Source organism: Oreochromis niloticus, linkage group LG3, assembly GCF_001858045.2.
Source record: "Oreochromis niloticus isolate F11D_XX linkage group LG3, O_niloticus_UMD_NMBU, whole genome shotgun sequence".
Lineage (NCBI taxonomy): Eukaryota > Metazoa > Chordata > Actinopteri > Cichliformes > Cichlidae > Oreochromis > Oreochromis niloticus.
Window position 1 is genome coordinate 19,147,946 of NC_031967.2, and position 27,066 is coordinate 19,175,011.

Below are 27,066 nucleotides of genomic sequence, written 5' to 3' on the forward strand. Positions count from 1 at the left end.
TTTGTTTTTTTTTTTAGTAGTAGTCCATGGGTATTTATCCTTTTTACGTGGACTATTTTGGCTGAATACAAGAGGCTATCAACAATGTTTGCTGTGCACCGCTTCGGGCCGCAGGCTGACCTCCTTGCGTCTGTGGCGATCACTGGAGCTCTCCTTGAGTGCCGAGCACGTTTCATCATCGGCACACTGCTTCTGTGAAAACATCTGGGCGAGAAATGATCCATCTCACCGTTGTCATCCATCTTTCTTCCTTCTGCTGCCCTGTCTCTTTCCATCTTTTCTACTTCATATACTGTTGTCACCGCTGCTTAATTAGGGGTATCAGAGGTGGTATCTCTGATATGCCTGAGCTAAGCCAGGTTCTGCCTCCCTGTAGTGCCTCAGCAGTCCAAGTTGTGTAGTTTGAATATGTATCTTTGCTCTAACAATGTAATGTCTTTTCCAACAGTTTTGCCCTCCGTTGCTTTTTAAAAACACTTTCTGGAGAGTCCCTGGAGTCCTCTGTTATTGTATGAATAGATTTTTTTCTTTTTCCTTTCTTTTTTTTTAGATTGGTGACGTTGGCTGGCAACACAACAATTGACTCAGCTGGCAAACCCTCTTTTTTGTTTTCAAACAAAGAGAAGAGGAACATTGCCAAACTTATTAGCATTATCCACACTTGCACTGAGACATGGTGTGTAGGCAAAGTTATGTGCTGATAGCTCTGACAATCAAGACTTGTTTAAAACTTGGATTAGATAACTCAGAAGACATACAATCACAGTTGTGGGAGTTAAGCTGCAAAATGATTGCAGCATTCTCACCTGAGGCATATTTGTATTGTTGCATGTTGAATTGTTGTTACAGCCCACCTACCTATCACCCACTTTTATTTTTTAATCGCACAACCACCGCAGGCTTTCCAGTGATATCCCATAATGCTTTGTATACTATTCTGTAGTCCTGTTTTATCTATATGATCCATTCTGGCAGAAGGGTTTTGTCCCGAGCTCAAGACAGGCTCTTCAGCGTAAACAAAGTACACCAGTTCACATGTAGCTGTCAACCAACAGCTGTGTTCTGTCATTAGTTAAGCTTCTTCACTCCCTCTGCAATTAACGTGACAAGTAAAGTACACTTGCTAATCACGTCATTTACATATTGTCATGATTGCCATGATTTTGCTAAGATAACATCATACGATGCTTTGCTTGCACTTGTATTTGTCTTTGCACTCACTCCTTTGCACTCGTTTGTTTTTTTTAGATGCACTGCTCAGCTGCTCTTAACATGGTAACCTTTAGGATCAAGAAAACCTCCAGAACGTCAAACTGTGGAAGAAAGTTGATTTAAGTTACTTTCAAAGTGGCGTGCTTGTGGCCAGCGTTTCAGAAACTGCTGAGGGAATTTCCCACATGACCATCTCCCATCATTTACAGAGAATGGGCTGAAAAAGATCCAGTTAGCAGAAGCTCACTGGTACCAACTGAGCATTGTCTAAACACCACAGAGTATTGTTGGTGACCATGTCCATGACTTTATGACCACAGTGTGCCCATCTTCTGATGGCTGTTTCCAGCAGGATAAAGCATCAAGTCACAAAGTTCAAATCATATCAAACTGGTTTCTTGAACATTTGAGTTTACGGTACACGAATGACCTCCACAGTCACCAATAGAGGACCTCTGGCATGCGGTGGAAAATTCACATGGATTTGCAACCCACAAATCTGAAGCAACTGTGTGATGCTGTCATGTCAGTACTTACAAAAATTTCTGAGGAATGTTTCCAGTAACTTGTTGAATGTTGATCCAACCTAGTCCTAGCAAAGTGTACCTAAGATAGTATCTAGTGACTCTATACTGAATCGGTCCTATAGGCTAATCAAATAGTTTCTTTGTTTGTTGGTTGGGTTTTGCTTTTTTTGTCTATGCAGTCCCTGCTGTAAGCGTGTTTTTGCAGCCAGTAAAGAAAAAAACAGACATAGCCTAACCAGGGTTTATTTTCCCTTCTGTCTAAATATTCAGATTTATTCACTATTTAGTTCCACTCAAGCTGAGACAATCACAGGAGATCATTCGGTGAACAAAATCTATGGAGAAAGCAAAAGACTACGGCTGTCAGCGTTAATCTCGTTAAAATGACGTTAACCCCATAACCCGCATTAACGCGTTGACGCCGTGCAGCCCCACGCACGGGGCGATCCGCGTTAACTCGCTAACAGAGATTTGCCGCTTTAAATATGAGTTATGGCATTAACGCCATTTTAACGAGATTAACGCTGACAGCGCTACAAAAGACATGAGAAGTAAAATGTGTAGGTTTCTGTAGGTGAACCTGCAGATGCTCAGCAGGTTGGGCATGACTTGAACATTTCATCTGCCCTGGAGGCTTCCTTTTCAAATGTCCGAACCACCTTAACTGGGTGGATTTGAAACAGAGGAGCAGTGGTTATACTCTGAACGCCACCAGAATGACGAAAACCCGAAACCTGTCACATTTCCACCACCTGTATCAGCAATTTCGCTTCTTTTGGTCACTATCCAGAGTTCATGGCCAAAGATGAGGGGAGAAGCTTAAGTGTACCAGCAGAACAACAGCTTTGCTTTTGGATTTTCCTTCATGGTGTGTATTTCAATCACTGCAACATCATCCGTACTTGAACTCCTCTTGAACCAGCAACTGATCCCTTACCCAGAGTGGGGACTCCACAGTTTTCCAGGTAAGATCTATGAAGAAGGAGAACATCCACTAAAAGCAGAAACTAGATCCTGATACCAGCAAACTCAATAATGGCTCTTTTTCACAGCATGTCTGTTGTCCTGTCTTCCTTCTCTCACACCATGCGGTTGCAGCAGATGGCCCCGCCCCTCCCTGAGCCTGGTTCTGCCGGAGGTTTCTTCCTGTTAAAAGGGAGTTTTTCCTTCCCACTGTCGCCAAAGTGCTTGCTCATAGGGGGTCATATGATTGTTGGGTTTTTCTCAGTATATATTATTTTAGGGTCTACCTCACAATATAAAGCACCTTGAGGCTATTGTTGTTGTGATTTGGCGCCATATAAATAAAACTGAATTGAACTGAATAAGTTGAAAAAAAAGATCTTTTATGCCTCATTGCAACATAGTCATACACAGTTTTGAAACTGCTGCTTCCAAATGACTAATAAAGCTGCTCTGTTTAAAAGTCGAAGCTTTCATTAAATTTTTAATTTTGATTTGACCTCTCGTGATGTGCTGCTGTGTCTGGGATGAAACAGGTAATATGGGTTTTTTGATCATTCATTTGGTGCTTTAATGAAACTTTATCACACTCTTATTACTAACTTCTGAAATATCCATCTTCTTATCTGAAGAAAAAAACATTTTCTGTTGTTTTTTTTCCTTCCATGCAGTGTCTGTCTCTCTCTCTCTTATGAGTTTACTGACTTTCATTTCTTCCTGTCTATTTGAGCAAGGTTTATATTTAGAAAAAGCATAAAGTCTAGTTTGTCAAGCTGCAGCCTTTACCTGACATGAACCTTATGCTATTTCTTAACTTATTAGCAATTCCCATTCTGTTTCTCACATTTGTCAAGTTGAAAAGGGAATTGCAATATTTTAAAGTTTTCTATTTATACAGCTGCATCTTCACATCACTCGTACGTGATATATTAAAACAATGAACTAGAGCGCGTTCACTTCTTACTTCACATATGAATTATTAAATCAGCCCTTTTCTCACACTAATTAACTCACACTTTTATCGCAGCAACAACTTCTAGATAATTGTGCGGGGTGTCCGTGATCACATGCTAAATTTAATATGCAAATCAGATCAAATTTGTTTTCCTTGATCATGTGTATTTGAATTAAATGATTTTATGCCCATAATTACTGTATTGTCATTAATTATAGCCTGTTTGCATTATTCTTCTTTCACTCCAATTAGAGGCAGATTTTATTGTTTTATTTATCCTGCTTTGAGTAACACTGGCCAAAGGTATGAAAATACAAATTTAATTACAAATGAACTTCTGAAAATCAGGCACCAGTATCAGAGTCTATCTCTTTTTTTCCTATGCAGTGCCAGTGAGCAGGTAGCTCTACCGAGTTTAATTTTAACAGCTTTGAAAAGTGTTAATCATACCAGGAATCATCTGGACTTTTTTGGGTGAATTCCTTGAGTTGGCACAACAATGTTGTGGTCCCATGATAGTTGTTTTTTATGGAAATGGTTCTGGTTTTTGATTGTGCTATTTAAGAGGAAAATAGACCCAAAAAAGCTGCATTTGTGCATTCTATAAAATTATGATATAAAAACCTTATAACCACACAGAATGTGTTCTGATAAAAAAATAGACTGTCTTGTGATACACGAATAATTAGTGTTTAATTGGATGTAATATAAAAAAGGAAACACACACATGAAATAATTCTGCGATCATCCACTTTAGTTGGTTAGTTACAAGTGCATTCATTCTTTTTTAATACTGCACAAGATTTGCTATTTGGTGACTCGTAACACTTTCCGTCTCTGTGATATTATGTTTTATTTGACTCTCATGTTGACATTTCCAGTGAAAAGCTACCAATTGCAAGTTTAACACTCGAAATCAACTCCAGATCTTTTACCTGCTGAATTTGCCGCGGAGTAACGAGGAAACGGACCTCAGGTTGGCCATGAAACTGCTTGTCCAGTCACTTCCGTGCTTCTGAAATTGGGCGACTGTGTATAAAAACATCTCAAATTCCTAAACAGCTAACTCAATACTATTGTTTTAAACCCCTTGAATTAAAGCAGAAAGTCTGCACTTCTATCATATCTTGGTTTTTTTTTCAATGAAAATTTACTGTGGTGCTGTAAGGAGACAAAATTGCTCAAAACAGAGTGTCGCTGTCCAAAAACTTAACTGTAAATCTGCTTGACGCAAATGAGCTGGGACTGGAAAGTTTAACCTTCGAGCCCCATCCGTCTGCAGTCACAGCAAGTTTTTCCACTTTGCATTGCCACAACACATCACTGCTTTTTGTAACACTAAGTCATTTAACGCTCTCACACTCAGAGAGGAATATTTATAGAATTATGGCAGCACCAGTCATCGTGTTGCGCCTTAATTACGCACCTTCCATTTCCTCTGTGTGATTAATTTCTTCCTTAATTTAAATGTTGTCAGTGTTCTTTATCTACAATCATGGCACTCTGCCTGTAGTAGCTACACCTTGTAATAAAATACTAATTATCTTATTGATTTCCATGTCATGTCATGTATTTACACTTTTCTTTGGCTGCTGGTGAAGCACACAAGAACATTAAAACGGGATTTGTAAAGAGGAGTTATTTACTTCAAAGTTGTGACCATTGTTCCCTATAGCCCGTGGGGCTTGTTATAGGAGGAATATGTTAAAAGTCTCCTCAAACTCTGAGATAAATTTGAATAAGTCCACGCTTTGAAGTGGCAGTTGTAGCAGGGATAAATCTTGGGCATTGGAAGCTGTCAAAGCCGACAGTGAATGTGATAATGAGACGTTTTGGCAATGCACACCGCTTTCTCTCCTCCAACAAGTGATCAGCATCAGCGTGTGTCACACTTAACGCATGCATGAACACACAGTTGCAAAGGTAAAAAGGGCAACAAGGTTAACGCGGGAGGAAAAAAAACTGATTAAGAAGAGCTGAAGACACAAATGGTATTACTGCCATTTACCGCGCAACTTCTTTAGTCTCAGCGGGACACTTTTTTTTTTTTCTTTTTTTGGCTGGTGAATGGCCCTTCCTCTATCACAATGTCTAAAACCACACCAAATATGGAGATATTCTCACCTCCTTGTTGATTATTTTAATCGAATCCCGACTCTCTGGGATTTCACAGAGGCTTATCAGGCGGCAGGCTGGCTGGGAATCCGTCTTGCTTGGTGAGGTGTAGAGTCCCAGGGACACAACACCTTTCTGAAGCGCCACACAAAAGCCCCCAAGCGCTGCTGAGAGTGGCAGATATCATTGCACCCTGCAGCTCCACAATCATAAATACATACATTTAGTAAAAAATACAAGGGACTTTGCTGTTGGGCAGATAATGACACTGCCAATCCTGTGAAAATGCATGACTAAAGGGGAGTAAAAATAACCCAGGTTATGGAAATGGAAAAAAAGAAAAAAGCTGTCAACAGAAAATATATAAATACGGGTTCTTTTTTCCTATAATCTTCAAGTTTTTCACTGTATTTTTAGTACTGTGTAAGATGGTCAGTGAAGGAAGGCTCTTAATCTGAGCAGCAGCACTTATATAAACCAAAATATTGTTTTACTGGCTCATTCAGAGTTTCTTTGCAGACTAAAGCAGTCTGAAAGGAATAATGTACACAGACAAGCAGACACTATAGGCTGTCTATAGACAGCTAAAAGGAGGAGGTGAATTTTGCTGAGATGAGGAAGCAGAGAATGGGACACAGTGAGTAATTGAAAACATCCCAGACAGGATGTGGTTACAAGGGAGATAGATTACATTGTGTTGAAAAGGATGTGAAGGAAACTAATGAGTCAGTATTTCAGTAATTGTCCTCAGCTAAGAATAAGCATCGACTTAGACAAGTCTGAGACAGTGGGCCTCTCTTTAGACGGCATTTAGATTCCTATGTCACCATACCCTAATTGCAAGGTGACCATTCTATTTGAGAAACCAGACAGTGACGCCAAACTTGGTGCAGCTTTTAATGAGCTGCGCTGCTGTAAACAAGCTTTCATGCTTTTCACTGGCAATTACAATAAAAGAAAGAACCTTAAGGCATATTTTAATCCTTCTTTTTCATTATTCTCTAACTGATGCTGTTTGTTGCTGCTGCTGGTGTGCAAGTTAATCAAAAGTAAGAATAGTTTAAGTACACTAGCTTTAGCTCAGTCGTAAATTAATGCTTTGAACGCAAATCTGTTAAATGAAGATATTAGAAGTGCAACAGACACAGAATGTGTCACCTAGCATTGTGTTTCATGTGTCAGCTGACATGCAAAGATGGGATTAAATGTTTCAGTTAGACACAAGAATTAGTGAAGTCACAGTTGCCGGGACTTTCAGACTTGGGGAGCAAAACTTGCATCTCTGTCTTCCCACATTAACACCAGACACCAATTTGTCATTGTCTGGCCTTGCATGGAATTAATGGCTGTGAGTTTTTTTGATGCTTATGAAACGGCGTTGGAGAAATGAAGTAATAGAGGGTTGTCATCTATTATTTTAGCCTTATTTCCATCTAGCAGCAGAACTTTTCACTGAGCAAGCTGTAATCAACTACTCGCCCAGTAGCAAATTGCCGATAGTCACAGTTTTCAACTAGCTGGCCAACATAGTCAAGCATTCTTCTACTCTTTTAGGCAGCTTTATTGCTATTTCTAAAAGATGTCTTCATGAATAGTTCTCCAGGCTTCTTGAAGGACATTCAGAGCTCTTCTTTGAATGTTGGTGGCCTTTTGTTTAATTCTCTATCAAGATGATCCCCAATCCTTCAATAATGTTAAGGCCCGAACTCTGGGGAGGCCAATCCATGACTCATAGTGTCCCACTGTGTGTTAGAATATCCAGCTATGGTTTTACTGCACTGGCAATGTTTTGGGGATCGTTGTCATCCCTAATACCACTGGCTGAAACGCAACCGCAAAACTTCACATTTTAATCTTCATTCATCTTTTCATGAAATCCATTGCCCCTGATTTTCAAACAAGGTCTTCTTTAATTTGCTTTCCCCCCCTTTCAGTGAGGCTAAATGGATTAGCTGAATGGTCAGATGCACCTCTCAAGTCCTGTGTCAGCCCTTTGCTGGATTTTTTTCCTACATGTCTTAAGAAAATGACTTTCTGATACTGTTCACCTGCTGTAGATTGAAAATGAACAGTGGAAGTAGAAATGTCAAAAGAAAATACAAAGAAATGAGGGGTGGCTCAAGACTTTTACACAGCACTATATGAAAATGCATTATTTTCCATTGATAATAATTGTCACACATAGTCAAACATACCACAATAATCTTCTCACCAGCAGCAGAAAGTCTTGTTTGTATAAGTTTAGCTGCTTTCAGCAATGAGTCCAAGAGAAATCATAAAAAGACATGATTTTAAAAAAAAGAGGGAAAAAGCTGGGACTCTGCAGGCCAAATCAATTGATTTTTATGATACCAGAGAGACAGATGAAGGAATGTGTGCAGAGGATGTAGATACTGATGAATTGCACGGCCAAGTGGATTTCCACAACACCTGACAAGATCACGACTCAAGATTCACCACTTCCAATCCCCGGCAGGTGAAAGAAATTGGTGAGGCTAGAAAAATTGTCCAGTGGTCAAAATGAAGAGATAAATCAGAGTGTGAAACCATTCTAATAATGAGAACTGGTTAAACATTATTGGCTGTGAGCAGAAGCCATTAAACGTCTGATGTCCTAACATGACAAATGAAATACTGTGAAATACAGCTGCTACCTGCTGTCATAACCCTGTTAACACGTCCTATCACAAGTTTCTCTCGCACAAACAACCATTTGGAGAAGCTGTAAAGTCTTCAAGAATTTTCCCTCTTTTTTTCTCTCAAACCACAAAGAGATTCTTGTTTAAGAAGAAGGACGACATGGTCCTTACTTCAAAAGGTCAAGGACAGCCTCAACGGCCAATCATCCCAGTCAGACGAACAAAAATTGCAGCCCAGACATGGAATAGACATAAATGTAATGGTTATCTGACCATACTGTGTACTGTAATCTAGCGCATCCAGATTGGAAAGTTTTCCGTCACGTACACTTCCAGCATGAACTCCAGGAACTCCGAAAGGACCCAAAACCAATCAAAGTCACTGTATTAACTAAGGTGAAGTTTTCAGGCACCTTTTGAAACATTAGCAAATTAGCCATTCAAAGTGTATGCAAAGGTCAACACTGGTCAGGAAGAGGGCGGTCAGCATATAGCATGATTCATGACTATCATTTGTATTTGAAAAATTAATAGAGGCTGCCTAGATAAATCATCACCCGGACTATCCTTTGACAAAAATCACAAAACCGCCATAATCTGCTGTGCCCTTTGAATGGAGACACATGCTGACTGCAAGGTCAAGATGAATGAGGGAAACTTAAGCACTTCTCAGTGAAAAAAAGAGGGCGCAGAGGTGGTGTGTGTATCGCTCGATAATGACATTTAATATCGACCACTTGTTGTGGTTCTGAATAGGCCTCTCCTGAACTGGGCCTTAAAGAAAAGTAGAAATGTGTACTCTTTTACTCACTTAACCCACAAGGATGAAAAAAAATCTCACAACATAATGTGGCTGCAAAAAAGTGACTCTACTGCTGAAACAGTATATTGGCTGTATAAACTATATATTATAAATCCACTATTGCTAGTATATATTTTCTTTCCTGCACAGTTCTGATGGTTTAGGGTTTAGGACAGCTGTCCTGCACACTTGCTGACAGAGCAAAACTACAGAAGCTGCAAAGCACAGGTTTTTTTAAACAGCACAGATGTGCTAGAGGCTTTTTATGCCCAATGCTGCAAATCACGGTGAGGGAAAGCTTCCATTGTAACAAAACGCACATAATGTTCCATGCAGTAGCAGCTAAAGAGCAATGTCCAGCTCAATAACTGCTGTGTAACGTGTGATTCCTCTGTTATCCAAAGGAAAAGAAAAAAAGCCCGAGCGTCTCGGCCTTGACACCAGATTAAACTTCGGCGGTGTTGATGCTAAGATTGAATCCACCGCAGTCTTTTCAGTGCTGGATGATGTTTGATTGCGGTTTAAAATATTGGAACAGCTGGAGAATTGCTTGGGTTATCTTGCCTACCACCTGCAAAGTTGGAAACGTTCCTGGCAAGATAAGATGAAGTGTCCTGTAAGTTTTTTTCTTTTTCTTTTCTTTTTTTGTAACCACTTAAATGTGTTTTTACACCGTGCACTGCAGGACAAAACAAAGGACATGCCAAATAATCATTAATAAGTGCAAGCACACACATGCTTACTTGCTAATGTGCACCTGCAGCCTGTCTAAAACATATGCATAAGTGCACGTGCACACACGCGCGCGTGCATGAATATGTTCATATTTATCTCTGTCTCTTTCTCCCTCGCTCTTCCTGTGTTTCTAAAATAGGAATATCAGTGATGAGCAGTGCAGCTGGAGACAATAAACTGGTAGAAGAACCAATTACCAGCAGGTGACAAGCTGGTGGTTCAGGGCTTTCAGCATGTCATTATCTGCACATCGACATTTCCAAGAGTCCTGACAGGGCCATTTCTGAGGCTGCCATGACGAGCCACCTTGATAAACCCTGGAAAGAAAAGGAGGGTGGCGGGGGAGGGGGGCACCCATTGCAACATTACTAAGTTCACTTACAGTTATACACTTTTTACTCACCTTCAGAATACAATAATGCAAGCATAGCGTGGAGGGAAAAAATCTTTCCACTTATTTCTAAGCATATGCACAGATATAAACTTTGCTAAAGTCTTTAGTCATCTCTTATTTCTTTATATTTTGCTGGGAAATAGTGACTAAGTGAGGTGATTTATTGCAAATTGCAAACATAGATGGAAATACAGCATATAAGGCAGAAACAGAGTTTATACTCCAATAACCTTGAAAGTTAATCTTTGGTATAACCATCTTTGTTTTTCATCACAGCCTGAACTTAGGCTTTATTGTCATTTCTTTAAGTAGTCTTCAGGAATAGTTCTCCAGGCTTCTTGAAGGACATTCAAAGCTCTTCTTTGGACTTTTGCTGCCTTTTTTTCTTTTCTTTGTTAAGATGATCTCACACTGCTTCAGTGATGTTGAGCTCTGGGCTCTGGGGAGGCCACTCCATGGCAGGGAGTAGCAGATTCTCCCTGGTTCACTTCTTTAAGATCGAAATTCAGACCATTTCTGATGAGGCTTCAGTGAACAGAAAAGGATCAACTGAAGGCAAAGATGCATCTCTCAGGTCCTGGATTTTCTTTTTTTTTTTAAATAAGGACACAACTTTACCCTATAATGCCCTTTTATCATATTTGATACATGAGTTTCTGAGACCTCCAGCTAATCAACATGATCAATACTTGCCATAATTTCAAAATGTTATGGACAAAACTCTTTTTTTTGTCTAAAATTAACATTGTTGTTAACAAAAAGTTGCCAAAAGCGCCCAATGTATGAAACGCGATACAAAAATATATAATAATTACATAATAACATATATCATACGCAACATGATATAGCAAAACAAATGTGGATTTTGTTATAAGGGTTAACAAACATCTCAGTTCCAAAAAACCAGGATTTTCTGGCTATTTTTTGATAGGTTGGGTCTTACAGGGTTTAGACATTGTTCAATTGCTGCAGATATTTTTTTAGGTTTTGTTCTCCATCTTTTTGTTTCCTCAAATTTTTTAATGACACACTGCACACCATGCTAAGATATGCCAGGTTGTCAGCTAATAACTCTGTGAATCAACTTATTAGTGCAAAAATACTATTTTACTCCTGTCAATCTATGTTATCTTTAGCAGTTTTCATAGATTCAACTAAAGACATTGAAACAAATTATGTGTTTTTGCAACAGGCCGCTAGTAACAAAGTACCTAAAAATACAATTTAAGTTAGTTTATTGATAAATTCTTCATTACATCTCTAGACAGAGCAATGGTTGATCCTGTGAGTTAGGTGCCTTTTTTATGCTTTCATAATTTAAAAAATGAAAAGACATTCTGGCTCCTAGGAAGCAAAATATAAGGAAATGAGGGGTGGCTCAAGACTTTTGCACAATAACGTATATGCATAAAAATAATGCTCACCTCCTTTCACCTCCCCTGAGCTGATGAGCGTTTCAAAGAGTATTCCTTTTATATGTGAAATGGTAATTGTATTCTCTAATCTAATCCCATTAGAACCCTGTACCACCTCTGCAAACCGCCCTGAGGCAATTACACAAAATGTCAATGAATTAAGTAATAGCTTGGTGCCAAGCCAGGGCTGCTCACTGTTGATCACTGCTGTCAGTAGAAAAACGCCCCTGTCAACAGTAGCTCGCACACAGACACGCACATACACACAGACATGCATAGTGTACAGTCACTGGTGTTTTTCCGAGAACCATTTAACCTCTCTGTAGGACACACACTCACACATTGCTGGCACTCTACCACCCATTTAACTCATTTCCAGGTCACACAAGTGCGCGCACACACACACACACACACACACACAAAGAAGAATAAAATGCAGCAGGTGAAACTGAGTGTGTGTTGCTCTTGGCTTGAAATGTGTCTTCTCCTCGCTTTGTGCTGACTTCACCTGTGTTACAGATAAGACCATACAGAAGGCAAAATATTCTCTGGACTTGTTGGGAAACATGCACGAAATACAAATGTGGGTGATCTGTTTGTAACCACTGTATACAATAAAGCCTGGCGGCTATTGAGGCTACTTTACACGAGCATTTCCTCATAGATCATGCTTTCCTAAGCACTCAGCTGGATAAAGGAGGCTTTGTGTAAATGATAGAAGCGATTGTGGGGAGATGAATAGAGTTTGATTTAAAGTGTGCGCGCCACAGAATGTGATGATTCATCTTGGACTGGCAAAATGATCAAACTGAATAAAAATTAAAAGATATCGTGTAAGAGTGTCAAGTGCAGAGGGCTTGATTTATGATATGCAAAGTTTCTGTGAAGTGATTTTTGACCACCAGGAGGCAGAAAGTACTGATATTATGATAAGTTATGCTAATATGCTTGTCTGAGTATGTCTCTCAGGCTTGCAAAATGTTTCTTCACTGGCCATCAGAATAAATTCAATTACATCACCAATGCCCACCTGAGTGGGCAGTGAAAACCCACACTATTACTTTTTCATGAATGACTGAGTTTCTGAGTTTTCACCTATTAATCAACATAACGAAGATCAGGGTTTGGTTACAAGACAGGATTGGGGTCAAAGTTAAGGGTCAAAAGTTTAAAGAAACTTTACCTTTCAGTTTCTTCTCCTTCAAGCTGTTCCAGTTAGGGGTAGATCATCTCTCTACATCTGATCCTATCAGTGCCATTGCACCAACCCTTTGCATGTCCTCCTTCACTACATCCATGAACCTCCTCGGTGGACTTTTTCTTTTCCTGCTTGGCAGCTCCATGTGGCCAGAAACCAGCGTACTCCTAATACCAATACCAAGCCTGGATAAATGGCACAGGGAAGTCCAAACTCTTTGCCTTTATTGAAGCAAACCTGTTTCTCCTATTGAAGTCCAATGATTTGCTAACCCATCCATCCACCCACACAAACATTTAGTGTGGCCAGTAGAGGGCACTGTATCAATAAAACAGTAATATGGTTGTTTTTACAAGAGGAGGAGACCCAAAATTTCCAGAACAAAACATGAAAATCTGAATGTTAAAATTTAAATATTTTAAACAATAAAACTGAGCAATAATTCAAAACAGACAAAGCGGGAAGATTTTCATTATTTATTTATATAAAATATCTCTTTTTTGGTATGACAATTCTAAACATGAAATCCTGTCGTGAATCGCACGATAGTTTTTAAGAGCTTTCACAACAACCAACAAAATTAGTCCACAGAATGAATTTGTCTTCTTTTAAAAATATGCTAAAGAAATCTGTCTTGTTTTTTGTCTCGTTGAGTTGATCAGTTATATTGTAATGTATTTTAAGTGTGACTCCAGTTTCATTTTGAGTGTTTCCAGCTACTGCAAATGCAAAATTCAGTTTTGTTTTGGAGTTTGTTTTTTTTCTTACAGCATTATCAAAATTGTAGAAACACATCCAGAGACACGAGTTGCATTGCTGTAGTTCTCCTTTTAAGATTGTTGTGATGTGCTTTTGCGAGGTTCATGTGCTTATCCTCCTCAGGTGCAGTGGCTGTGCATAAACATTTGAGTTTCTGCCAGTTTACGGGTATAAAATCGAGTTAGTGGCTCTGTAGTGCGGGTGGAAATAAATAAATAAATGCAACACCACTCTTAGAAAGCTGGAGTACTTTAGCGGTGAAGCTGTCACTATTCATGAAGGAATGATTGGGGCTAAGAGAAACAGAGAGGAAAAGAAAATAGCAAGCGGCGCAGATTCGAGTGACAAACTTTAGGAATTACTTTTCCGTCTTTAGGTGGGAGCAGAGTATCCGCTCACTCTGTGTTTATCTGTGAAATTGTCCCGCGAGCTTAAAGTTTTCCCGTTTTTGTCACCTTTGTAATTCTGCTTAAAATCTGCATCTCGTTTTCAGTGGGAGAACAACTCATTTATTTCTTTTTGATGAAGTGATGAAGGGTATCTTTGAATTTTACAGTCTGCTATATGTGTCACATGTATGTCGTCTACTGTATGCCAGTTTATCAACTCGATTTGTTTTGAAACTAAAATAACTTAGAAATATTACATTATCGGTCAAATTAATTGCTTTTCTGAAAGTGGCTTTTTATTGAAAATCCAAGTAATTAGCTGAGGTGTGAGCATCAAATGCAATTAGGTCACAGCGACACTGAGGAATATATACTGTCTAGGAAAACTGTTTAGTGCAAAACAAGGTGACGATGCCAAACCTCCAGGCAAAAGTTGTATCATGTGGTTACAACAGGTACAGATAATAGCCATTCATTCTGTGGTTCCTAGAATATTTAAAGGTAGAATGGGAGGCAGAGCAACCAGCTCCCAGTTTGTCACATTGTCCCATTTTTAAGATTGGGCTTAAATGCTAAGCTGCATAGCGCTCCTTACTTCTGTGTACAGTGACAATAAAAGGCTATTCTATTATATTTAATTCTAAACTTTAAAAAAAAAAGCTTATAGTTGGAGCTGGATCAGGTGACTCTGAATCCTTCCTTAGTTACACTGCAATAGGACGAGGCTGCTGGGGGCTTCCCATGATGCACTGAGCGTTTCTTCTACACTCACCTCTCCATGCTTTCATACACCACTCTGTGTGTAATCATTACCCAATGATGGCCGCCCCTCCCTGATCCTGGAAGTGTGTTTTTCCTTACCACTGTCGCCGACGGCTTGTTCAAAGGGGGTCGTCTGATTGTTTGGGTTTTCACTTTAATGTTTTAGGGACTTTTAATATAAAGCGCGTTGTTGTGATTTGGCGCTATAAAATGAAAACTGAACTGAATTCAATGAGTTGCAATGACTGCAAACCGGGAATAATGAGAAAAATGGTATGTTTGGGCAAAAAAAAAAGTTTTGATTTTGCCTCTCTGCTGGATTGCTCGATCTAGGAAGAGCATTTAATTTGCTTTCCTGGCTCATTTATTTCACTTCCTGGTCGTCAGCTAATTTTTTGGCCCTCGCAGCAGCAGAGGATTTGCTGTTTAGCGCCGTTGTTTATCATGCCTGCATATGCATCTTTGCCTCTTTTTTTTTTAATCACAGCAAAAATGCAGTGGAGCACAGATGATACCATTTCCTGCCCAGTGGCTCCATCTGGCTGTAGAGGATTCCCTTAATTCTCTTTCTTATCCTTCCTGCTCACCTCCTGCTCGTTTCTCTCACCATTCTCGAAATGCTTCCTCCCTGGTCTCTCTCTAGCTTCACAAACATCATTAGACAGCACTCACAGTGTGGTTCTACGTCCATCTTCTGCGTTCTCCCTCTCTCCCTCGCTGCATGCCTCTCCCTCAGTATTCCTCCCCCTGCCTCGCTTTTCTCTTTCTCACCTCGTCTCTCCGTTCGTCGCTGACAGCTCCGCTCCTGAGGAGCACTGAGGGGAGCAGAGAAAACAAAGATTTGGTTCAGTGGCTCTGATCTTGATTTTCTGCAGATTGGATGGAAGATTAGGAGGAGCTTTTATTCATACACCACACAATCACTTCCCCTGCAACTGCAAACCATGACTGCAGACCACAGGGGTTGCAGCTATCAGCACAAATGTGCCATCTGTGACAAGGCGTCTCTACGTTTCCTACCTAAAACCATGACTAGTCGGGGAACACACTGTACCGAACACAGATCCCAAGAAGCCGGTAAGAAATGCGAGACAGGAAAAAGAGTGAAACAAAGGCACAACGCGACTCACACAAGCCTGAAGTAAACTCTCACATCACAAGAGGAAAGAAGAAATGAATCAATTTTCCTGTAACATCTCTGTTTTGCTGAGCTTAGGCACCTTAATAGCTACAACATTTCATCCTTTTTATGGATCCAGCTGTTCATTTTGGTATAACTTCAGCATCTATCCGTCAGCCCGCAAAGGCAACGGAATGGTTAACACTCGGAGGGATTCATGAGCCCAGATCCTCCTGTTGAGAGCTCCTCACTGAGAAGATGAACTCGAGAAATAAAGAGAAGTCAGCAGTAATCTGGAGTTTTAAGGAGGTAAAGGCAGTGGAGGACACTGTCGAGACAAACCAGGATCGATGTGACCTGTGTTTCAGGTCATCAGCAGTTTTTTTAATCTTTTTCTCATTTCATAGTAAATACCTTAATGTCTAATTTTGCCTAAAAGTACAACCAGCGTTGGTATTTTGTGCTGATCTCATGTGATGAGCGAATGCTTGAGAGGGCACGGCAAGTGTAAAACAGTGACCCTAGCAGTTAGGAGCCTCATTTTAGTTAAGCACCATCTTCCCAGTGCTTGATTATGCCTCTGTACTAGCTGTGCTTTACTCTCTACAGTACATTTGCTGGAAAGACTGGAACGTTTTACTTTACATTTTCCCGAGCGGCAAGTGGCAATAAAATCATGACAATTTCCCTTTTCTATTCAAGCAGGAACTGTGAAAATAACAGGAAAGAAAAGACAAAGCAGAGAAACCCGGCGCAGTCATCAGACAGAGCTCTCTGCCTCTCCTCTTTCATCTCCGTGGCATTACTTCTGCTTTGATTTCAGATTTTTCGAGCACCCGCTCACATTCTCAACAGCTGGAGATTCCATAGCCTTGGTGGGAAAGATTGCAGCAATAAAGTCGTGTCTTGTAGCACAAGCAGTGTAACCACTTGATTGGCTAAATAACAGAGAGAAAAAGGCGGCAAGGCTGAAGTCAAAAGAGCTGCGACAAGAGCAGTTGATTTATCACCCCGGTTTTTTTCCTTATCTATCCCTCCACCATAAAAGTGCATTAGCTCTAGGCACGCCACTGTCAGTGCTTAACAACTATTTGATATTTTCACTATGAATTGTTATACATAAATTCATGGTCCTCACAGGATTAACAGTACTGTATCAAACTGACTTTGATCTTCTCTAAATGTTTCTCTAGCACAATCAGCACTCAGCAGGTTGACTCCTTTTGGCTTTTGGCATGTACTTCTAATTAGCAGATGTCAGCACGTTAACATGCTGAATGTGGATTATACTTACTAAACGTCTGCTAATTGTGAACATGTCAGGAATCCGTTCAAAATGGAGCAGAGCCTGAGGCAGCCTCACAGAGCAGCTAGAGGTTGTAGACCTTGAGGGCCAATTCGTGGTCAGCCAGTGGGCAGTGGAACACTATAAACAAAAGAACTGTTCCTTTAGCTGTCAGGGCGTTTGCCATCATGGTTTCTTGTGCGCCCGAGTGGAATCTGTCTGTCTATGCACAGCCTGGGAACCCACTGGCTAGCCTTCTCACTTAGTCTCTGGGGACAATGGTCAGTCGGTTTTTTGAGATTTTCTGTGTAGGTGGGATGTTCAGAAAATGCATGATGAAGATGTGGTGCAGGAGTTCTTGTTCAGGTAAATTTCCAAAAGCTAAACGCTAACAAAAGGCTTGATAATTCCCTGACTATGGTAAAAAGTTTCACGACTGCATTACAGTAAATGCAGGCCCTGATTTTGTCTCCACATTGACTGCTTGCTTGGATGGAAACAAAGCATGCTCATCCTTGATTATTCAGTCGAACTCAAAATAGCTTACCATCCAAAAATATTGCTCAGTGCCTGCAGACTTCTGTTTGTTTAATAATCATGTATCTGTTTATAGAGATAAGGTTTGTAAGCGACAGTAAAATTTACTAACTAAATTTTGTATATAGATTTTTTGCAAACATGCATCACATTAACTTGTCCACCATTTTGGACATGTGACAATGTAGGATCAGTCACACACACCATCTGGTAACCAACAGTCATGAGGGAAAAGTGAGTATTCCCCAACTAGTGGCGAGAGCTTTCTTCAGGTTACTGGGAAAATGACTGAAGCCTACGGTGGCCCTGAGAGGCCAAACGGACTGCAACTTAAGAAAACACCAGCAATAAGAAAAACGCTGCAAAAGAACACAAAACACAACGGAAATAGGAAAAACAAAAATGGGAATAGGACAAAAGAAAACAGAAATAGAGAAAACAAAAACAGAAATAGGAAAAAACAGAAGCACAAGAAGTGTTTCTGGGGAGACAATAACCTGACGGACCAGCTGCAGGAACCAAAATGTGTTTTAATCTCATGATTCATATTTAGTGATGACGGATTTTTAGGCTAATAGTTAGGCTATCACACTTACCTCTCATCTTTTCTTTCCTTGAAAAACGGATAGATCCTCCACCTCTTTTAAGTGTCTCTCAGTTCAAAGTCTCCTAATTCTTAGCATAAATTTGGTTCCTGCAACTGGTCCGGCGGGTTATTGTCTCCCCAGAAACACTTCCCTTGTGCTTTTAGAAATCTGTTTTTTTCCTATTTCCGTTTTTCTTATTTCCGTTGTGTTTTGTGTGCTTTTGCACCGTTTTTCTTATTGCTGGTGTTTTCTTAAGTTGCAGTCCATTTGGCCTCTCAGGGCCACCGTAGAAGTCCCAGTCACACAGGCCTACAGATGTGACAGTGATACCCTGTCGCTGCTCAGCTGGTTGGCAAAAACCTCATGGTGATTGCCTTGGTCGCTAGCATGCTCCTGTGATCGTTTGCAAACACTGGCCAGCTACTCTGTGAGCTGCAATGAAAATGTGAAATGTTGCATTCTTTGAAATATCTTGGCTGTAGTGCTAAGGCACAACACCTCTTACTCTGAAGGCAGTTTTTGAAGCACTTTATTAAATTACACTGCCACTCATTAGTAGTCACCGAGCATTTGCAGACAAACATGAAAAACTTCCGTCAACCGTGGCAATCTGCAACCAAAGCAACTACTAGAGAGTTTTTGATGCACCAGCTTCTTTCCAATCAATTTTATTTTAGCAACAGGTATCTCCTCTATTACACACAAAGCTTTTATATACTTACTACAGATCCGTCAGGTTTCTTGTTAAAAAAAAAATCACCTAAAAACCTGGTGTAATAGTGACATGGGCAGTTTAATATTGGCATAAGCAAGAAAGTGTATAAGGGACTGAACGCTCCAGCTCTGTCAGGACTGCAGCTACCTGCTGTGATTTTTGGGAAGCAGCCAGCACGACACTTTCCTGAAAAGCCTAAATCAGTTCCTAAAGCACTTAAAATCGTGAACCTCTCAGATTGTGAGGCGAGGAGCACACGGCATGATAATCTCAGTGTTGCAACAGAGGAAACGGACAGACAGTTTTTGATCCGGGCAGGAAACGCTGGAGCCATTTATAGATAGATGAAAAATAAATGGAATGAAGTCAAAGAAACATTGTATGTAGCAAAAGGTGCGACAACTGCCTCCTTAGCCCCATGAGACGAGAAGAGGAAAAAAAAAAATCATAATGCTCAAGTTTGAGTCTTATTTCTTTTCCTGGCCTTGATATAAGACATCCCTGTACCTGCTGCTTTCACCGTTTCTAAATAACAGCTCAGGCTTCTCACTCTTGATATGATTTCTGGGTTTTGCTTACTTCACTGCAGCACTTGGGTATGCACATAAAAAAAAACGCGCTCAACTTGTAATCTCCCTTGTGCCAAGAGCTGTGATGTGACCTTAACAGTACAATATATTTGAGTTTGGAAATCAAATTACATATGCCTTTCACATAAATATACATTCAAATCATGGGCAGTCTGGGAGAAAAGAAATGGGTAATTTACATTTACTGTATTGATTTCCCCAAAAGTGCCCTGGCAGCAAATCAGCTTCTAAGCTCATATACTTTTCTTCGCCGTGTCGCCACTTACAGACAAAAAAAAGCAAACTGTTTTGCACTCTCGCTTTTATTTCATTTTGGATTCAGCATTTTTATCCAATTGGGAAAAAGATATTTCAATGGTGCAAAAAGTCATTCTGAGGAGTCAGTCATCTCTCAGTCCTCCCGCCTTCGTCCCTGCTTTCTCTCTTGCTCTCTCTCCTCCCTGGCAGTAATTGTGTCCAGGGCTAATAGGTGCTTACATTAGCATGTTTATACATTATTCATACGTCTCTGTTGGAATGCACTGTACTGCTGATGTCTTATGAAATCAACATAACATATACTTCTAAACTCTACCTGAATTTGATTAACATATGGTTCGGGCCAGATAGGGCTAGAAATTTATGCTAGCTGGTGAAAAATGAACTTGGAAAAAAGAAAAAGAAAAAAAAACTAATGGAGAGAATAAATCAATTGGACTTTGGTAAAAGGCCGAAAGAAGCCACCTGCCAAGCTCGCACTTGACGGCGTGAGTCCAAAGCCCGTGTCCGAGAGTATTTACATTAGCACATACATCTGTACACACGCGCTTGTGAAGCATCCCTGTCCCAGCCTGTTCGCTTGGTACGACACGTCTGACCTTGGTGTCCTCTGCGCTTGGCACTGAGACGAGAGCCCCGTCTAATCACACTGAGCCATGCCTCAGCTCCTGCAGGATTTGGCTCGCCACCACCCTGACAATTTTTGACTCCACATGGCCCTTCTGTGGCTCGACAGCTAAATACCAACACATGCTGCCATCAATAGCGTTAAATGCCAATTACATGCTCTCCCCCAGACTTTACTGGCAATTAATGGCATTGGAGCAAAGCTGTCCTGTTATAGCTTTAATTGATGTATGCTCTGTCCTGTTGTTGTTGTTGTTGTTGTTTGTAACCTTGCCACAGTCACGTTGACCTTATATTTAGAGGCTTGGACAGTACAGCTAGAGGCAGGATAATTAAAGATGAACTATTGTGCTCATTTCCACCTCCATATACATTTACTTGTGAGCTGTACTAGGGTAGCTTTGGATGATTCAGTGTTGAAAATAATCCCTATCAACATGACGCCATGACTTGGTTCTGCCCCTCAATTCGTCTACTGTCTGAAACAAGCCATTGTACCGTCCTTCCTTCCTACTATTATAATAGTATATGCAGTATATGAGCAACCTATGGGACAGGCGTTCTAGGCATGTCCTACAAGGAGAAAATCCCAGGACACGCTGGAGAGAATACATCACTCAGCCGGCCCGAGAACGCCTCAGTGTTTCCCTGGAAGAGCTGAAGAAGGTGGTTGTGGAGTGAGGTATGGGCTTCTCGTTTCTAGGCAGTAGAAGATGGATGGATGGATGGATGGATAGATGGGTTAATGACATAAAATAAGGAAAAGGATTTGCCTTTTTATAGGCTCCAGTGCCCTAAAATTGGATAAGTGGAAGGTATTCTTATATGTGAAAGATATCAAGTACGAATAAATACGAGGGTTGCATGAGTGTAAAGTCTGCTGTGGTGACCATTTGGGGAATGAGGGAGCAGCTGAGAGTCTCTTCTTTAATACGTCTCCTTTAAACTTAATATATCCTGGATGATGGTGTAGTTATTTTAAAACAAAACACTTTTACCTTTGAATTGACTTTTCAAATTCCCAACAAATCACACTGGAGGAATAACAGAAAATGTTGCATGAGTAAAAAGTTAAAATATGCAGAGCTGCTTTCACAAAAGAGCTTGAGCTCGCCTCTTTAGGAAAAAGAAAAGCTGCATACCATGCACCTTCCGGATAAATTTGCATTCGCTAAAAACTGTTTTTGTTTTCTTTAAGCATTTACACTGTGTCCCATTTTCACTATTATGGCCATCAAATATAGGTTTCCTGAATGAAATTATATAAATGCATTTTCCCTATTACAATGTGATTGTAGCCAGATTGTAGCCTAAAATGAAAGAAGATCCTTTTGTTTCACTGTGAAACAATGCAGTCATCCTGAGATTGATCTGATGCTAGAATAACTGCAGGCACGACAAATGGGTAACAGCTTATTTCCCCACTTCATCTCCCTCTCTCTATGGTCAGTAAAGATTGCACTGGACCAAGAGCGTCCGCACATGACGAAAGACGTGCGTGTGTGCGTGTGTGTGTCATTGGCTGCCTCAATTGAATTCTACTGGAAATGTTTCCATTGGTTAAGATCAGATTAATGGGAGGCAGGAAAGGAGCAGTGGTGTAGAGCTGACAGAGCTCGAGCGGCTGAGCTAATACAGTGATTTGAAAAGTGCAGGGAAGACAACATTATGCCATGTTGGATGAAAAATCCAGTACGTGAGCTGATGCATTTACCTATGCTTCACTGGTCAATAGAGTAGTGCATGAAAGTAAATTGAAAAATGCTGAGAATGTACTGACCAACTCACCTGGAAATGTTTTCTCAGCACTCGCACTTTCATAAATTTATTACAAAATATCTTTCATCCATGCATTATTTAACAGCGCATTGATTTATCTGCACCTTCCTTTCAACTATGCAAGCTGGGAAACTAACCAAAGCTGAGGCGTGCCTCTGTGCAATCCATACAGTTTGTCATTCACTCAAAACTGGCTTGATCCAGGCATTCACATAACAATGCCAAACACGGTATGCTGGGTGGGGGTGGGGGTAGAGACAGCTAGGAGACAACCGATGAAAAATATGGGCAGTAATAAGGAACAATAACACATGCTGGAAGGTGGTGCAGACTACACTGGCAGCCAACCTCCACTATTTGCTCGGGGGCCTGGCCGGTCCACTTGCCAACTTATTTTTCTGTCTGTGTTTGGGAGAGAATATCACGTCAAACTTTCTGCCAGAATTTGATGATTTAACACGTCCTCTGTTAGCAGAAAATATGGTTACTTGTAAAACAATGAGTGCTGTTTGATTTTCTGAAACAGACAGAGATAAGAAAACAGAAAGTGCGGGTGATCATTTTTGTCATCCAACACTGATTCCAAGAAAAGATGAAAAGCGGGAAAAAAAGACAGAATGAAATGATTTTAACTCTGTAATTAAATTAAATTAAAAAGAGTGTTCAGAAATGTATTTGCTTTTTGAAAATACATTTAAATTTGGTGCCAGCGACATGTTTGAAAATGGCAGAGACAGCTGCATGTTGCATTACCTCTTCTTTAACAACACTTTCTAAGCATTTGGGCACTGAGGAGACCAAATAGCCTGCTGGAGGTTACTTCCTGTTAAAAGGGAGTTTTTTCCCCCCACTGTCGCCAAAGCGCTTGCTCGTAGATGGTCACATGGTTGCTGGGGTTTTCTCTGTATCAATGTAGGCTCTTTACCTTTCAGTGTTAAGTGCCTTGAGGCACTTGATTCTTATGATTTAGCACTTTATATATAAAATTATATTAAATTGAACAGTTTCAATAATTTGTCACACCCATTTTCGTTTCCCTACCACACTAAAGAAATGATAGGAAGTCTTTTGCTCAGTGCTGCACATCACAAGTTGTCCAGTTTTAGTTATAAGATATGAAAATAATAAGCTCGAGTTGTCGATTAACGTATATACTAGAGCTTTCAATGTGTTAATGTGTTAAACCGGCATTAACGCGGCTTACACGCATTAACGCGATTAACATTTTCAATGCACTCGACCCATCTTTAATGCAGAATTGACAAAATTTGGACAAACTGCCCAAAATGCATTGACAGAGACATTTCAGGGATTTTGAGTCAGTCTGCGCTCCAGATGGGTTAGTTGTTAATCGCGTTAGTTGTGATGACAGTGGTAACACGTTTAAGCACATTAACGCGTTAACGCGGATTTGCCCGTTTTAATGTGTTAATGCTGACAGCACTAGTTTATACCAAATTTTACAGTAATGTATATTTAACTGTAACACGATACCCAAAGTCATCGAAATTTAGTCTCTTATTGAATGTCCACACAAATGTGATGCTATGACTGTGTTCTCTTGTGTATACAGTATGTAAATCAGCGTCAGCAGTATTACCAGGTTCAGGGTACCATCACAAAGTTGGACTTTAATGTGTCTTTAACAGAGCTCTTGTAGACCCAGAAGTAACTTATTCTTTTAGTGACACAATGCTATTGTCTTTCAGACAAAATGTTGCCAATAGCTGGAATGAGCTCAGCATTTATAGAAAATACAGTGTATTGTGGCACAGAACTATCTGCAGGAGGTTGTTTGTAATTGTACAGAAGTGCTGCTCCATTTTTATCACACAAGTTCCTCCAAAACAGCAGTGTCATCTGTCTTATTAGCACATGTGTGAGTTAGGGTGTGGATTCAGAGGAGAATCCACTCAGCAAGAAAATAATGGGGATCACTTTTTGCCTTCTTAGAGATGTTTAAACTCGGGGTAAAACTATGGAAATGTCATACAATTACAGTGTGATGTCCTAAAAAGACAAAAGTAACCAAAAAAAAGACAAAACAAGCTGCAAGCTATTAGAGCAGCACCTGCAACGCAAATAGCTTTGACCTGCAGTGCAAATTAGCCAACTTCAAAACTACCTATTTACAACTCCAGGCTTGCTGACATAACTCATATTTGTTCTTAGGACGACAATGAGAAGAACAAGATAAGGAGAGGGAGTTAGGAAGTCGAATCCGGATTGTGCTTTTCCACTCGGTGAGGGTAAATTATGGAAAATCAGCTTACAGTAATCCCAGCACTCGTTGAAGGGGGGATCATCCCAAGCGACTTGACACCATTGTGCACTTTTGAAAATGATGTGCTTGTTAGCGAGGAGGCATGAAAAACAGTCAGTCTCGTGTTTGTACCTTCATAATCATTTGACCATATTTCTTATACTTTCTGCCTCACTAGTGTTTATTATGAGCGTTCCACTCATGGGCCACGTTGTTTTCCCCCTCCCTAAAGCTAAAGGTATTGAGCACACGCAGTGCATAAAACAAGCAATTATTATCCAGAGTGATTGTTTGTGTTAGTTGCCATCGAACCCAAATCAAGCAAACATCTGATTTCATTAGCTTTTGCAGCAATGAATGGACAACCTGTGTAAAGATGGCTGCCTCCTGCGCTTCCCCACAGTGCGACCAATAATTCTCACTCTCCCTAATACCTTCTACCAGATGTTGACGCTTGCTCACAATGAGGGGGGTGGATTGCTGTGTCACATTAGAAGCCCACCATATGTCTACAACTAGGGCACATTTTCACCTGGTGTGTTTGAAGCACTTTACTAAAAAGCAGCAACATTAAGAAGAATAATCACTGTTTTGGTTAGAAACATGACAACAGTGCAATTTAAACTTTTGGCTAAACAGTGTAAACACAATGTGGAGTATAAACTAACAAACTGTTCCTATTAAAGTATGAGCCGTATAAAACTGACCTGAGTTGCTTTAATTTTGGAAAATATACTTCAGTAAATGTTGTTGTTGCTGTTGTCCTATATTCACTCAAAAAAATAAGTCATCGGATGAACGTAATTTTATCTTGCCACTTATATTCTATCTAAACAAATCATGTTATATTAATCCATCTTGGTTGTGTTGTGTCAACACGATATATGTGTGTAGGTTTAACATAATATTAACAGTAACATTCAATTAATTTGACTTTTGTTCAACCAACATGTTTGTACCACGTTAGTCTAATTAGATTTATTTAAATTCATCTTATATTGTTTAAACACTTTGGCACATCAAAAGTCAGTCTTGTTACATGAACTAGTAAAATATTTGTTTGTTACACCAATGATAATCTTGTTGAATAGATGAAATGTAACTTATGTCTGTAGTACATGTTGTATTCATATTACATAATGTTCAACGGATTTACAGCAACTTCCAATCCACCCATCTTCTTATCTTTATCTGGGCTGCAGAAGTGATAGGGTAACAGGGGCAAGGTACAGACTGGACAGGTCGCTATTATACAGAGACAAACAACCATTTGCACTTCAACACCTTTGGGTAATTTAGAATATCCAGCTACCCTTACAACTGCATGACTTTTAACTGTGGAGGAAACCAGAGTACGCAGAGAGAACCCACTGCAAACTTCGCCTCATTGTGGATTCGAACCCAGGATCTTCTTGCGCTGAGGCAACAGCACGAACCACCATGGCATTAATCTGTCAATACAGACCTAACAAAAGTAGGAAAGCTATGCTTGATGATGCTTTATGTTGTTGTCCTTGACAAGTTAAACCATACGAAATAGTAACAGCATACACGTGGTGTGGTTGTCTGCCTCTTGTAACCCCACTGATTTTCCTGTGGTTTGACATCTAATGTGATCTTGTGGATTTCGTGAGCTGACTCAAAAAAGTGAAATTGGGTGGTTGTTACATGCACAAGATCCAAACTTGTAATTTGAACTAAATAATTCCATGTTTCTATGGTGAACATAATTAAATCATGTAGCATCTGCATGAAATTCAGCAACTTAATTTGTTCTTGTTGAGATGACATCATACAATCTAGTAAGAGTGGCTGGATCCAGGCAACTAACCACTCTTACTAGATTGTATGATGTCATCTCAACAAGAACAAATTACGTTGCTGAATTTCATGTAGATGCTACATGATTCAATTACATTCACCATAGAAACATGGAATTATTTAGTTCATATTACAAGTTTGGATCTTGTGCATGTAACAACCACCCAATTTCATTTTTTTGAGTGTACATTTTAATTTATGCTCTGATATATATTCATGTCAATGGCATTCAGTCAGGGCAAGCAAGGCAGACACTGCTTGCCCAGTGAAACCTAAAAACAGACATCAATTAAACTGTACCCAAAAAAGCATTCTCCCTCATGTCATTTTAATTCAGCTGTGATATTTTTATTTTACAAATATATTTTATATAGTTTTTTAATCAACATCTAATCCTGTGTTTCTTAGTACATTAAAAGCTGTTTATTTAGATAGAGCTATCATTTTATAGATTAGCATGTATCACTGTAAATTCAAAAGAATACAAAGTATTTCAAATGACCTCAACATTAAATATCTGTAGCAATAAAACACATATGACTGTTGGGGAACATTTTTCTGCAAAATAATAAAAACAATTACACTTCTGATATTGTATTTACTATGAGTAGTAAGGTCT